This window comes from Macrosteles quadrilineatus, unplaced genomic scaffold (genome assembly GCF_028750875.1).
Source record: "Macrosteles quadrilineatus isolate MER2022 unplaced genomic scaffold, UCM_ALF_1.0 Scaffold_2__2_contigs__length_208266976, whole genome shotgun sequence".
Taxonomy (NCBI): Eukaryota; Metazoa; Arthropoda; class Insecta; order Hemiptera; family Cicadellidae; genus Macrosteles; species Macrosteles quadrilineatus.
This window is the reverse complement of record NW_026542595.1, coordinates 47,135,819-47,152,792: the sequence shown is the minus strand read 5'-3', so window position 1 is coordinate 47,152,792 and position 16,974 is coordinate 47,135,819. Positions and strand designations below refer to the sequence as shown.

The window sequence follows — 16,974 nt, the reverse complement described above, 5'->3', positions numbered from 1 at the left end:
TAAATTGTATGTGTAGTAAGATTTCAATTTTTAAAATAAATTTGAATTTATATATGCCGTATGGGTGTTTTTATTCATGTAGGAGCGGTCTCAGAAGTTGCGGGTGTCCGCGGAGGTTTGTAAATTCACCCGCTTGCACTTAGAAACCGCCGGCGGGTAGCGGTTCGTATATGCATTGTATATGGGATCGTTTATTCAATGCGGGAGCCCACCGTCGGTCTCGCATTGCTGCCAACTCAAGTTACCAGAGTCACTCACTACACGTGGTCTAAAAGTAGTCATTCGGCTGTGTGCATTGTCTACTACATACTACATACTACATACTAGTTGTTTGGTCGTGTACATAGCTGAACCTCTCACCGTTTAAAATGACTTCATGTCATGTTATGGGCATAAATACTGAAAGATTTTGTCTGAAATTATCTACAGTAAATAAAATTTAGATTGAACACCACTCTTGCACTATTTGAAACTTTTACAAAGGATATCCCTTTGCTAAAGTGTGTTTTTAGCTAGATTTCAGGCTTAAATAGCAGCCGTTGAAGTGAATCGATGACTGTTCTCAGTTGTAAACTTGTGTAGACTGGTTAGATTGAATGAGTATACATAAAAAAAAACTAAGGTTTTAACAAACAAGGGTTCGCAGCACTGTTACACTATCCACGTGACAGTGGTCGATCGCAGGTGACACATGGGTGCAGCGGTCGCCCGCTGGCAGGCAACCGCGGTGAATAAAAGGGGCCTAATAGTAGCACCCGCTTACCGAACAGTGTCCGAACCCGCCGTCCTGGTGGTTGCTGGAGTCAACCCCGTCAAACTTTTGGCGGCGGAGAGAAAGGAAATTTATCAGCGCCGTTGGGAGGACCAGGCCTGAACATAGGAACGCACCTGCAACTACCATAGCTGTGGCAGGAGAGCTGGAAACAGGAGACACTGGGACGCTGGACCATGCGTCTGATACAGCAAGTCCAACCTTGGGTTAATCGTCGGTGCGGAGTGGCGGACTTCTACTTTGCACAGTTCCTGACGGGTCACGGCTTTTTCCGGTCGTACCTGTTCAGGATGGGCAAAGCCGTGTCGCCCGATTGCATATACTGCCCAGGCATTCCCGATGACGTGAAACATGCCTTTTTCCACTGTCAGCGTTGGGAAAGGCCCCGCCTAGAGGCTCAACAGTACTGCTGTCGGTGGACACGGTCATACGGATGATGACGGAGGGTGAAGACAATTGGACCTGTGTGTCACATTACATCCAGGGTATTCTCCGTGCCAAGAAGCTTGACCTTGACCGGGATGTGGTGTGTAGGTCATAAAGAATCTAAATGCCAGAAACGGTGAGAGCCCTGAGGGCTTAGGTAACTTGTTGGCCTGACTTGAAGTAATGTGACAAACAATTCCAGGTCTGTCCAACAGAGTGGAGGGGGTTTTTTAGTGAGTAGTATGTGATAAATTCAGAAGTCTCACACTACAGGCTGACCACATTTGTGCGTAAAAGCATGTTCCCTCCTCTCCCTAAAAAAAAAAAAACAACAACAAAAATAGTTGGCCCCAAACCCAAATCCCGAATATCAATATAAACAGTGAAACCTGTAAACTTAGTTGAGATTACTACAGGGCCGGTTTAACCCATACGCGAACTAAGCGGCCGCATATGGCGCCACGAAAAATTGGCGCCGTGGCGCCAACAAAACATTTTTTTTTAGTGAACAACGTAATTTTGTTTATTTTCGCTCAGAGTTCAAGTATTCAAAGCACCACAATAAAGGCATTTATTCTGTTTGTACCAACAGCATATGAAAAATGCGTATATTTGCACAGCACTACAACTCAATAGTCCAGTCAGCAGGTAGTTTTAGATGGAAAAAGGTCGGAAGTTATTGAAACTTGGGGATGTTGTTCAGGGATGTTAAATCAACATTTTCCCAAGTTTTGGACCTCGAGGACCCTGTGGAAAAAAGATGGTGGCGAAAAAACTTCAAAATTTTTGACACTTTTTTGTTTTTTCCTCAATAACTTTTTTTCCTTACTTCCTACCGAAAAAGCATACATTGCACTTTTGTAGAGCGTTAAATTTCCTACAATTCTACAGTTCTAACATGTTTGTACGATAATTTGTTACCGAGCAATAGTATTTTTATTTTAGTATATTTTTTTTAAATACACCAAAATATGCAAAAAGGCAGATTTTCTACTTATTTTTTCTATTGCACGCAAATTATTACAACATTTTTTTAGTAATTATCGTTCCAGGATATAAGCACCATATCCGGATACTACCCCGCACTCAGCTGATCAAGGTGGCTTTCTACACCCTGGTTTCACACTACCACAATATTACATTATCTTCTATGTATTATAGGATATTTCATAATTACAATTGCTTTATATATATATGTTGTTAAACACTAGGCCTATCATCAAAACATCCATCAGTCTGCAAGGTTTCTTTTCTCTCTTCACTAATCTTTGCTCACTAATTAGTAATTTTTCCTTATATACTCTATCGTGTTGCCGCGCTGTGTTGCTTGCAGTTATATATTGGGTTTAGTCTCGTTTGGTTGGTATAGTCTACCAGATATGCTCCTCACGCGGGCTATGAAGAGCTATGGAGGACTCACTCGTGGATGCGGAGTAAGCGATTTTGTGCTTTCTAGATGTACATTAGGCACGCTGTGTCTTCAAAGCATTTGTGAGCAAGTAGAATTGTTCGCTGATTTTCGCTCAGAGACATCATCTGAGCAACATTTAGACATGAGACCAACCCGTGTAGTGAGAGACAACATGGCCATTGATAAACTGCTCGCATGGTTCACTGGACATCCCAATTCCCAGGAGATAGATTCATTGAGCACAGGAATCATTGGTCATGTTGACGTTAACTGCCTTGTTCGCACGAGAGATAAGCATATCATGCATTAAGAAAATAATGGATGAAAATTTGGAAGAATTGAAACTCAAACGGAAGGACAAGGTGGTGATTCTCACTTCTGTTTCATGCTCGTTGAAAATTTATGGTAAAAACTCACTGTCTATCCTCTCACTCTTTTCCAGTGTGTCTGTGTTACAAAAATATTTGAGTAGTATATAATTAAGGTCTTAAAGTTTGAACTCGCCCCCTTATATACCCATATCAATCTTTATCGAGGAAGGAATGTGCAAGGGAACAAGTCTGTAATGTACTCACTCTTCACTCCTTTAGAGAAAGTAAACCTTGTCAACAGGAAATATAACACAAGCATATGAGGACGCCGACGCGATAGCATTAGGAACTACATAATACGAATAACGTCTATCTTCATAAAAAGTGGAAGAGGCACAAATCCCAGTGTCCTCTACTCTCCAAGTTTCTGCTCCTTTCCTCCACACAGCAGGTGGTTTCGATAACACCTCAGCTGCGAAGAGTAACTAATATCAATACCGACAAGATCTGAATATGGTTGGTTTTCATCGGGGAACAAAATATTTGAGAATTGGGGTTGGGTTTTGAAAAGGTGGGTAGTATGGTGGGGGGAGTGGAGGGAGGGTGTATACAAATATGGTGCTTATAACTTGGAACCATAATTACTACAAAATTTAGTGATAATTTGCGTGCAACAGAAAAAATATTTAGGAAATCAGCTTTTTTGCATATTTTGGTGATTTTTAGCGAATTTCCCATATAGGGAATAAGCTATTACCGTAGGTCTCATGGTAAGACCTAGACCCGGGACCGATTTTCTTTTTCGTTTTGAGGTCCCCAGAGGCCAAAAACACCATCCGTTCAAATTCATATATATATATATATATATCTTACTAATATTATATTTATATATATATATATTTATATATATATATATTTATATATGTGTCCGTTAGCGCGATAACTCGAGCAAAATTGATCCGATTTTGATGAAATTTGGTACAAACGTGTAAACCTACATTTATTCGAACAAGTTCGCGAACCAGCATAATCGGACCATGGGATCAGGGGTTTATGGGGGGTTTTATGGGGTAAAAATGGGTTTTTCTCATTTTTTACCCTAAAAACTTAAAATTTCTAAATTTCTCTCTAGACCATTTTGAAGAGCTTAAAAAAACAAATAATTTGATATATTGAAGTGTTTTTGAATGTTCATTGACTACGGAGAAAATTTAAAAAATTTTAAATTTAAAATTCCCATGTTATTATTATGGAGAATAAATAAACTTTTCTAGTTTGCTTGTTTATGGATATATTTTAATCAAATTTGGCAATTTGGTTTATTTCATACTAAGCTATCAATATTTCAATTGAAAAAACACATCTCAACATCTTCCCCGTAGCAGCAAACCTAACTCAGGGCCGGATTTCCCAATAGGCCCGGTAGGCCCGGGCCTATGGGCGCAAGCTCCCACAGGGCGCACGGCCGAGAAGAAACATATTTTTTAATATCTAAAAAAATTAATAGCCATAGCTTAACATATTTTGCGAGTTGATAAAAAGAACTCTTGCCAATAAAGCATTATAATCTTAAAATTCATTGGAAGAAATAACTGTTAGAAAATTTAAACTTTTTTTTCAACATTACACATGAAATTAATGAAATGAAAATCCTTCTTTATTGAGGCAAACTTAGGACCTCACGGTCCTTTCTTACAGTTAACCTCTAACCTTAACCTCTAACACATAAATTTCGTTACAAAATTGATAACGAACATTGGTTATACGACGGCTGTAGGGATGTTGTCGATAGCCCGAGCGGTACGCATCGTATTGCCACTGCACTCTTTGCACTGCCGCTATGCTGGCTCGGAGCTACTGATCGGAGTGATTAGGGGCGCATGCGTGTTAGATACCATTACCACCCTCACCTTACAAGAACAAAATTTATTAACTAATCTTTTGATCATTTTACCTACAGGGTCAAGTTAAAATATTAACTTTTGTTGAATATTATATGTTGGGGTTTTGTTGAATATTATAAATACGATAGGTTTATCTTTAAAATTCAATACCGAAAAAAATATTTGTCTGAGTTTGCAACAGGCTTTAGAAAAATTAAATCGCCTCCAAAGCACCATTAATGGTGTCATTTTCTCCTCAGCTCAGAACTGAGGATAATTATGGTCGGCGGGATTATTGCTTTGTTTTTCTTTGCAAATATAATCTGGATGCAGTACTACCATAGACCATAAACTCAAGTCGACGTTTTATCACATTGTTAATTCTAAATATTGTTTTTCATGTCTAGTTCATATATGTTGGTGACACTGGAAGTTACTTTTGACGTAATTTTGTTTCTATTATTTTAGGGATAGTTCTATGGTGTGTGTTTTAATTTCTTGTAATATAACCAGGGACGACCTATTGTTTGTGATTACACCGTTTTATTTTGAACAAACTAGGTTTAAATAACCTAAATAAAAAGAATTGTTTTCAGCTAATCCCTAAGGATGACAAATCTACTAAAGGAGTATGTTTATTCTATGGTATCACGCACTGTTATGGAGTTCATGTTTTGGGGCCTGAAATCGGAATCAATGGATATGCTTTTTTGCAGGAATGCTCTGAGGGTCGGATTGTTTTGTTTCAGTTCAGTCCCACAAGCGTGAGCATTTGCCAAAAGCATAAAATTGACTGAAGTGTTTAAGAGGGCATTTTGTTAAGGCTAACCAAGACAATTCTTCAAAAAAACCTTGCAATGATAAAATTTCGACGAGGAGTGGTGTTCAAGCAATTAACATAGGCCTATAGGCATGATATAGTTTTTAATAAAGGTTTGTAGGAAAGAAACTGTGACCAGACTAGGGGGCGAAAAAATTATTTGGGCCTAGGGGCGCCAAAATGCTAAATCCGGCCCTGACCTAACTACTCACTAAAATTAATGTTATTTAAATAGGAAATAAATCTGAAAATTTATAGGGAATATTTTAGTAGAAATCAAGCCGGGTAAATGGAAATTCGCTTAGTATGCAGGTTTGCTGCGACGGGGGTATTTTTTTTAAATACATTAAAATAACAATACTATTGCTCGGTAACAAATTATTGTACAAACATGTTTGAACTGTAGAATTTTAGGAAATTTAACTCTCTACAAAAGTGTAATGTATGCTTTTTCGGTAGGAAATAAGGGAAAAAAGTTATTGAGAAAAAAATAAAAAAGTGTCAAAAATTTTGAAGTTTTTCCGCCACCATCTTTTTTCCACAGGGTCCTCGAGGTCCAAAACTTGGGAAAATGTTGATTTAACATCCCTGAACAAGATCCCTAAGTTTCATTAACTTCCGACCTTTTTCCATCTAACGCCTGTTTTTTCTACCTGCCGACTGGACTACAAGGACTTAATGCCATTTGTAGTTTCGATTTGTAGTGAACTGACGCTTGGCAGTCGGCAGTCGGCAGCGTACTACAGCGCGGCGCCTGTGGGTTTCATTTCATGACTCATGTTCTGAACCACATTCTGATGTTCTGAACCAGATTGATACCAACTCTGCAATTAAAGAATTTGCCAAGATCAAAGCTAGGAAAATTAATTTTTAACTGCAAAGAGCTTTTGAACTGTTCAAATTGATAATTTTGTATTCTTTTTGTCAAGGTAATAATTTGGTTTATCATGTTTTCTTCATTTTTAATGTGTTCAGTTAAAAATTCCTCTCTTGTCATCTATCTACACCTGTTTTTCATTGTAATAGGCTTTAACTTATATCGTATCCAAGTTATCCTTGTAATAGTATATTACGTTACTAGTCCTGCAAATAAGTGTTAACCGGACAAGTGTGGTCGTTCCCGTGCGAGACGGTCGAGTACGGGATTACCATACAAATCCGGTTAACGCATTTTGGACAAGTTGTACGATAGTTTACGCCATACTACTAAATCTGTACAAATCCTTACATATTACCACGATTACCACCAACTAAAGGAATAAAAATCACGGATAGCCTAGGGTTCACTACGATACTCGGACAGAATACGATTGAATCGATCTATCGGGACTATGCGATCTTTCTTTCATACTGAAGTCGAATCGGTTCTATGACGACGGAATCATCGTATCTCGTATCGTATCCTATTAGTACAGGAAAAATGCTAAATAAAAATGAAAAAATTAGTTCAGGGATGAAACTTTGGTTTTAACTTCGTTTTACCAATAGAAGTCAAGATCCGATGAGTCCCTAACAGTCCCGATGGGGGAACGTGGTTTTTAGGGGGTGGGGAGGGGGAATTTTGATATAATTCATTATTCACGATTTGAAGTCATTTAGGAAGTAGTTTTTAAGGTTTGTATACACGGTGAATCGATAGGAACCATATTTAGGTCGATAGAACCACCTCCATAAGAGATTTAGCATATTGGTACAGGTTTAGTTGTTATTTTTTCTAGGAGGGGTAGGGGGAATTTTAAATAATTTATGATTTTTGACTTATGACTTGTTGGGTGTCGTTTTCAATGGATGTCTACATGCCAAATAGAATGGAACCACTATTTTGTCGATATAACAACATTATTAACAGATTTGGAGTGCTATCTGACTGAAATAAAATAAATGTTTGGGCACAAAATTAATTATTTAATATTTAAACATAAAAAATAAAACAATTAACTTAAAATCAAGTATTAATTGAATGAATTTATTTTTACAATAAATTTAATTTTTCCTATTATAATAAAATACCCCCTCGCAGCAAACCTGCAGACCAAGCAAATTTTAATTTACCTGGCAGGATTACTATTTATTTTCTATTTAAATAACATTAATTTTAATGAGTCATTAGGTTTGCTGCTACAGGAGAGGTAATAGGGGTTGTTTTTATTGAAATGTTGATAGCTTAGTATAAAATAAACAAAATTGCCAAGTTTGGTTTAAATAAATATATCCACAAACAAGCGAACTACAACAGTTTATTTATTTTCCATTAGAAAAACATGGGAATTTTAAATTTACATTTTTTAAAATTATCTCCTTAATCATATAGGATAAGAATCCTTAAGGATAAAAAGTCGGTGAAAAATTACTTTAATTTTTACGGAAAGTAAATAAAAGAAACGTAAATGAAAAGAAACTTTTTTAATAAAAAAAATTAAAGTAATTTTTTACAATGTAATGATGGAGTGAAATTTTTTACAGTGTATGGTTTGTATATTTTTAAGACTATTCAGCATGTTTATAAAGATAAAAACACTGAAGTATCCAATAAATACAACACAAGGTGGAAAAATCTTACTGTAAAAAGTCATCATCGGCTGAAACTTTCAAAAATGAAAACTTCGTATATCGACAATTTATTCATAAGAAGTTTGCCTGCCTTACTAAAAAAAGATCAAAACAAACCAAATTTTTTTAAGAAATTAAAATCATTCTTAATTAATCTGGCTCCTTATAGTAGGCCTATAGATGAGTTTCTAAATAAAAAAGGAATTAGCTATACATTCTAAAATAATTGTAAAACTATATGGTTAAGTCTTTTAGATTAAGTTGTATAACCAATTTTGTATGCTTTGACACTATTCATGTATGTAAAATGTATAAAATGAATAAAGATAATTTGATTTGATTTGATTTTAACCGTTAGGCGTACAACCAGGCATATACTAAACTATTTAAACTTCTAAGCTCTAGAAAGTGGTTTGGAAAGAAATTGTGAAATTCTTTGTTGATGAGGTCAAAATGGGAAAAGCCAATTTTCTCCCCATACAAATTCCCATAAACCCCTTTTCCCATAGTCCAATCATGCTGGTTCGCAAACTCGTTCGAATAAATTTAAGTTTACACGTTTGTACCAAATTACATCAAAATCGGATAATTTGTGCTCGAGTTATCACGCTAAACGGACACATATGTATATGAATTTGAAAGGATGGTGTTTTTGACTTCTGGGGACCTCAAAACAAAAATGTAAATTGGTCCCGGGTCTAAGTCTTACCATGAGACCTACGGTAATAGCTTATTCGGTAATTCGCTAAAAACACCGTTGTAACTTAGAATGTATACCTTTGACTTGCTGAAGGATATAAAAACAGTATACATATGTACAAAACATAAAAAACAATATATACAAACTTTGTAGGGACTACGCAAAGGTTAATAGATATTTACTTGAACTTTAAATGATAAAACATGGTTTAAACCTTGACTTAATGTCAATGTACGAGTATTACAATGTATTATGGGTTTATGAAGACTTTTGGGGGGAGAAATTTTGTTTTTCCCATCTTTGACCCCATCAACAAAGAATTTCACAATTTCTTTCCAAACCACTTTCTAGAGCTTAAAAGATTTAATAATTTAGTATACGCCTTGTTGTACGCCTAACGGTTAAGGAGATAATAAAAAAAATGTAAATTTAAAATTATTCTAGTGGAAAATAAATAAACTTTTGTTCATAAATAAACTTGTTTGTAGATATATTTAAACCAAACTTGGCAATTTTGTTTATTTCATACTAAGCTATCAACATTTTTATAAAAACAACCCCCATTACATCCCTGTAGCAGCAAACCTAATTATTAATTAAAAATAATGTTATTTAAATAGGAAATAAATCTGATAGTTTCTAGGACAAATTTTAGTAGAAATCCTGCCAGATAAATGGAAATTCGCTTGGTCTGCAGGTTTGCTGCGGCGGGGGTATTTTTTATAATGGGGAAAATTGAATTAATTGTAAAAATAAACTCATTCAATTATTACTTTATGTTTAGATAATAGTTTTAATTTTTATGTTTAAATATTAAATAATTAATTTTATGCACAAACATTTATTTTATTTCAGTCAGATAGCACTCCAAATCTGTTAATAATGTAGTTATATCGACAAAATAGTGGTTCCATTCTATTTGGCATGTAGACATCCATTGAAAACGACACCCAACAAGTCATAAGTCAAAAATCATAAATTATTTAAAATTCCCCCTACCCCTCCTAGAAAAAATAACAACTAAACCTGTACCAATATGCTAAATCTCTTATGGAGGTGGTTCTATCGACCTAAATATAGTTCCTATCGATTCACCGTGTATACAAACCTTAAAAACAACTTCTTAAATGACTTCAAATCGTGAATAATGAATTATATAAAAATTCCCCCTCCCCACCCCCTAAAAACCACGTTCCCCCATCGGGACTGTTAGGGACTCATCGGATCTTGACTTCTATTGGTAAAACGAAGTTAAAACCAAAGTTTCATCCCTGAACTAATTTTTTTGTTTTTTTGGCGAATTTTAATCTATTTTGCCTGTACTATATGTTTGTTTACGTGTTATGTTGTTATTGTTGACATTGTTGTCATTTTTGTGTGACTTGGTTATATAGTTGTTGGAGGTGGCCAGGTACACGATACACGTAAATTAGATTTTAAAATGGAATTAATTTTAAAAGAGATGGAAGCTTGTGCAACACACATATAACAGATTTAAATTGTTATACGCCAAGGATATTTCGGGCTATAATGTAAGGTCAAAGGAAGAATTTGACCAATTAGGCTAGTATGTTTGTCTGGCTGGCATCAAATGGATTTGCTTTTTCCACGAGAAGTACAGGTAGAAATATGTTATTACCTCGAATACTATTCGTGGCTATAAAGTTACTTAATAAATCCATTCATGTTTATTGTCTCCTTGATTTGATAATTGACTAAAATTAAATAGATTAACTTAGATTATTAACCTCTAAGCCTGGAAAGTATTAATCAGAAGATTCTGAGGAGTGGTTGTAAGGTAATTGTACCTAAGTAATAAGGTTAACGTAGGGACTTGATGAAGTTTGAAAACATTTTTAGGATTATCAGTAAGATTTTATCGGTTTCTTAAGAACATTAAAGTTATGAAAGCTTAACTTAAGTTGCTTCCTAAGATGCTGCTTAGTTGCAATTTTTTGCAGTTGTCGGTGCGATTGAATCGATAGGTAGCCTACAAGTCTGTAGAGAACCTAACTTATAGCCTAGGCCTAACTTAACTTACTATCAGATGGAAATTCAGTTTAATATTTCTATCGTAGGCCTATCAGTAGAAGTTTTCACTTGGATATAACTTGAATAACTTATTTATTTAAGTTACTTATGCTTTTCAAAAAGACTCGTTAACACGTGCTGTGGCCGTTAAGTTGGGTACTTTGGTATTATCCGGAGGCCACCTTTACACAGTGCAGTTATGTTAGGTTTGGTTTTCACAAATATGTTTGTTTGCAGGACTTTCCTAATTTCTTTATGAATCTTACAATACCAGATGAGTCATAAATTACTTTTGCATGCCATATCCCCTCAAGTACTTAGCCAGGTCATTGACCGGAGCATGCATCACCTGTTACCACCTGTATCTGGGGTATTTGGCGGGCGAAAGTATGACTCATTTGGTATAGTTAAATTCATAACGTAACGAGGAAAGTTTTATATAAACATATTTCTGATAATCCAACCTAACATGACCGCCGCAGCGTGCTGCATACCTACTTGGTGGAGTATAGCGGCAGCGACGCATTCAACTCAATCCTCGCCAACATCGCTGCCTTTTTTTCTGGGAGACAGAACTCAAAGGCCGCTAATTGTAATCATGTCAAATTTGGACAGTCAGTCAATTAAAGCAGGTTTTTTCCTATTAAAGTAGCCTATGTAGATATTTTTGGACTCTCCAGTAAAAAATCCCTCTTAAATAATTGGCCTCCGGATAATACCAAAGTACCCTAACATTTTGCTTTGGCTTAGTTTAAGTTACCGGTACGGTAGTTTAAGATAATTACATAAACAAGGCCTACTGTATGTAAATTGTATACACACAAGAGTTGATAAGTAGGCTATGCTATATCTAGTAATTGTTTTTAAACAAATAAATTTACACTTGGACCTCAATTTGTAATCGTATCCTTTTTTGTAAGTTTTGTTAGCTACTTAAAACCCAAGTTAAGTTAATTTTAAAGCTACAGCACACTGTTATAGATTGGTGGGCGATAATATTGACTAAGTTATATATACCTACTATATACAAGTTACCTGTAGGTATATATAGTCAATGGCGATAATGTAGTTGAGAATCCTCATAAGTTAACATCAAATCAATATTGAAATTCAATAACTTATAGGCCTACATAACTTAATAGGCTATTGATTAAACTTACTATATGTTAAGTTTATTCAATAGTTTAGGCTATATTATGTAATAAGTTATTCCATTATGTATTACCGTAAGTAACTTAATAAGTTATTCCATCGATAATATCTTAGCTATTCTCTTTGGAATTGTAGATTGATGTTTTAAAATTGATTGACTATAAGCTTATTAATGTTTTTGCAGGTTCATACTCTAATCAGCCGACTCTAGGCCTAGTCAGATTTCAAGTTTGCATACCTCTAACCAACATTTGTAAAATGCATTGGAGTGTGGTCACAGATCTCTCTATTACGTAATAAATAAATCCAGCGGTGAACAAGTAAGACATTTATTTGTTTAAATTGTTTATTTATAGTAGTAACATTTTCTATACAGCCTCTGATCCCATGTAGGGTTGTCATATTAGTGGTGGTTCTTAATTAGAACGTTGTGAAGGGCTAACAGGGGTGATTACATTAGGAGGGGGTTTCAGGGGTTCACCTTAGGAAAATCCGCTATTTTTAAAACTGTTTTTACGTCTAGGACTGTGTTCCAAAACCTCTGTCACCTATTTATGACAAAATTTATGTTTAAACTTATATTTCCAGGCCTAATACAGATAAACCATTGCTATTGCTAAAATAAACCTGCATTAGTCTTGATTTTAAAATAGGTATGGGTTATATTTTTTGTAAACCATAAGCTGTCTTTGTTCATAAAAAAAGTGAAGTTGAAAGTGTTAATTATTGAGAAAACCATGATTTGAGGTAGAAATAAATCTGGTCAAAAGGGACATTTTAATTAAATTATGTTAATTTATAAAAATGCTATCTAACTCGTACTTAAATACAAGTGAATAAAATGTTGTGGATGTTCAATGAATTTTAGCATTAGTTTGTCTGCAAATGTTAATTTCTCGAGAACATGCTCCATTCAACCCAAATAGACACGTTAAAATTTTAATATTGCATTCTAGCCGAGGAGAATTTATTGTTCATTCATCCTACACAAGCCTTATTTAAATAACATGTAAAGTTTCTCTGTTCTAGAAGACTGAAGAAGGAACATCACAGGGGCTGTTCGGGCTGTTACTTAGACCTTTCTACAGCATTGATGAATATATGTCTTGGCAGCAACTAGAGTGACTACGTTACAAGTTAAATCATCTTTCTACTGCAAGGACTCCAATCAACAAAGATGTTTAATCGATAACATATTGTATTGATGCCTTTTTCAATCTTAAAAATTGTAAAATAAAGTTCTCTTGTATTCTTGTATTGCATTCTTGTGTTCTTGTCCTCTCTGTAGAGGTTATAGAGAAACTTAATGTAAATAAGTGAACACAAATTATAGAAAAACAATTTGATATAATAATAAAAACTAAATAATTAATTGAGAGCCATCTCGATTGGGATAACCCTCTTGATATTTTACTTCTTCTATCAAATCAAATACTAAAATACTCTCTTATCGTGTTAACTATATCTAATTTAAATTATTTACAAAAACATCTTAATTATATATTGTATTTATCTTTTATATATATTCTGTTAAAAATTACCACACAGTCAAGTATAAAGTGGAAGCTTGATTATAAAGTGCACTAATCATAGTAGGCCTATCGGTCAACAAAACTTAAATTGTTCACACCAAGTGGGAATATAGTTATTTGAAATAAGTCTTTCCTTCAATAAAATCTTTAAAAAATATTTAATTGCCATGTAAGCTCGGTAGGTACTGACAAGTGTAGTATACTCATCACCCAGTTCAATGAATGTAAGATTTGTTTTCTTGTTTTAAAATATGTAGGCTATGTTTGCTAAATAGCGTTATAAGATAAAGGAAGGTAAAGTGTGTTCTTGGCCAAATGTACTTAGATTGGTAAGTTTTATTGAATTGTACAAAAAATAAAAATTAACCCATAAACAAACCAAAATACAACCAACAAGTTTACCTAATATTCTACTTCAAAATAACAAGTTATTTTCATGTTTTTTTTATTTTTCAACTCACTGGTAACCATTTAGCTATCTGCGATATAGGTTGATAATTTTTTTTCAATATCTAATGAATTATTTACAAAGATGTTTAAAGTTTTTATAATGTCTAACATGAGGAAACCCCATTTTTACCTCTGCTCATAGTCCGATCATGCTGGTTCGCGAGCGGAACGCTACAACAAACGTTGTTTTACACGTTTGTAACAAATTTCATCATAATTGGATTATTTGTACTCTTAATTTTGACTTTGAATTATATGTGTATAGGCATAGACTAAACTAAGCAGCACAAGTATAAGGGAGTATGTTTTATCTATGGTATAGGCTATAATTTACTGTCGAACCTAGATAACAAGACTCTTATAAGGATTATAAAATAAGACTTGTTATCAAGGTTGACTTCTTATCGAGGTTTGCAATAACATATGATTAGGGGTAAAATAATTTCAAGGGGATTTGAAAATAACCCTTGTTATCAAGGTCGACTTGTTATCGAGGTTCTACTGTATGTGAATTGAACAGATGGTGCTAAAGGCTTTCTACTTGAACTGCAACTGTTACAGCAATTACAAATTAAATTCAAACCAACAATGGGGGCTGTATTATTTTGTTTAGAATTATTATACACCTTATTAAACATTTGGAAGTATTATACACTTCTTTTCATATTTTGAGGACCATAACAGACAAAATTTAATAAGAACCGGCTGTTTTTTTTTAAATCTGATTTTTTGTTATATAATCGGAAAGTAATTGTAACTTTTACAGATATGGGAGTTGAACCATTTTGTTCAAAATTTAAAACACTAGGTAACATACTAAATATCTATCAACTTAAAATCGTTCGGGCCGTTTTGAGAAAATTGTATTTTTCCTGTATTCTAGGGAAAATCATCGAATTTCAAATTTTTCTAAATTATAAAAATGCCTGGATATGCCAAGGACCTACAAACAAAATGACATTTAATTGGACTTCATAGGTCTGAACACACACAGACACGTGTGGAAGTGTGCCGAATATCTAATTAGACCTTCGGATTTAGACCTCTTCAGCAACTGATCCAATTCGTTAAAACTGCAATTAATAGTTAGGCTATTAGTTAATTTATTAATATTCACTATTATTTTGTAGTTGCAACTTTTAAATATATGAATTCGTATTTCTTGCAATGAAATGGTATACTTTCGACACTACCTACTTTTAAGTAGGCTTTGTCGGAACGTCAGAAGTCAGCAGAAACTACTGTAGTAGGCTTACAGTTAGTTTGTTTGTAGAGGTGGATTGAGTAGATGATTTGAATCCGATTGAAATTGAAAACTCAATACTCACAGACTCAGATCCAACAACAAATTCGAATCCGATATCGATAGTGTACACAATTCAATATCGATAGTGTAATTGCAGACTCTCGATAGATCGATTCAATCGTATTCTGTCCGAGTATCGTAGTGAACCCTAGGCTATCCAAAAATCACTAGTCATAACCTTTAAGAGAGGTTATGTTTTTGTTTATAACCACTCATTGTCACCCAAATACAGTGTAATCAGCTGATTGGTGTCCGGTAAAACTCATTACAGTACAGTAGTACGCAATGAAACCCCATTTGATTAAGCTGGCGGCAAACAGCTGTTTTCTGGACTAAATCCTTGTGTGGGAAGTTCGTCAAAATAGTGTAGTGTGGCATAAAAATTGTTTTCACATTTAGAAATAAATTGTTAACTTAGGCCGTGATGCTCGTCAAGCATGACGTCACGATAGAAGACGGCAATGACGTAGGTATTTATTTATTTATTTTCCAAGGAAAGATTAAAACAAGCAGCTGATCACAAACGGCAAACATTACGTCATTGCCGTCTTCTATCGTGACGTCATACTTGACGAGCATTACGGCCTGTTTTTTAGTGTAGCCTTGGTTTTGCTAAAGTTTATACGATGAGTAAAAGTGTAAAAATATTAAATTCCTGGGAATAATAAACATTCTTTTATTGCAAGTATTCTTCTAACATAAACTTATAAAAAAGTTCTTCCCAAAATCTTTGGAAAAAAAATTCACAAATAGAGTTACCTAAGTAATGTTCATGGGTTTTGGGTGGGGTGGTGGGGGGGATTCTAAGTGGCGCTGATTCGGGTGTTCGCTTAACTCTGAAAAATTCCTAGAACCGGCCCTGAGATTACAAATAAAATAAGATAGGCTACTCTTAATAATAAAATGTTCACTATTAAATTAAAACTGAAAGAAGAAAATTAATCATTCTCAATCATTTCTTGTATCTGGCCAGGGGGGTAAAATTCCGCGGGGGGAAATCCGGGCCGTACATCTACAGTTGCCTAAATGATTTCTATGTAGACAGGGGGTAAAATTCCGGTTTTTATTGCTAATCTAATTTATCACGCTTTATTTGTCTATTTTCATTAGACTTCCAAGTCCACGGGGGTAAATTCCTCCCGCGAACAAACTTCAGAGCACTCAGGCAAGGCTCGGGTTACTACGTCAGTGACGTCAGCTTTGCCCAGGGGGTAAAATTCCAGGGGGATAAAATTCCGGCAACCACACTGAGCTGGTGGGTTGTTAAATAAGTTTATTGTTTATTTTATTTAGTGTTGCCTTGGTTGTGGTCGTGATACCATGACGATGACCCAAAACCTACATACAATACAGTTGAAAACGTCGCTAACACGAAACACTCATATAATTATTCAGATTTTAGAATACTATGAGAAGTCTGCTTGCACAATTTCAAGTCAATGACAAGGTTTAACAGGGTTTTAGCGAATTTCCCTATAGGGAAGTATAGCTATTACCGTAGTTCTCATGGTAAAACCTAGGCCAAGGACCGATTTACTTTTTCATTTTGATGTCCCCAGAGGCCAAAATTAAACACCATTCGTTCAAATTTTTATATATGTGTGTGTGTGTGTCCGGACTTAAGTAATTT

At 34.8% G+C, this 16,974-nt stretch overlaps 1 long non-coding RNA gene across 1 annotated transcript; it reads left to right on the top strand.

The window, feature by feature from the left end:
- Positions 1 to 10,268: 10,268 nt before the first annotated feature.
- Positions 10,269 to 13,289, top strand: LOC128988034 (uncharacterized). Its single transcript, XR_008490316.1, has 3 exons — positions 10,269 to 10,494; positions 12,241 to 12,376; positions 13,086 to 13,289. It is a non-coding gene; the product is annotated as an uncharacterized LOC128988034 (long non-coding RNA).
- Positions 13,290 to 16,974: the final 3,685 nt, after the last annotated feature.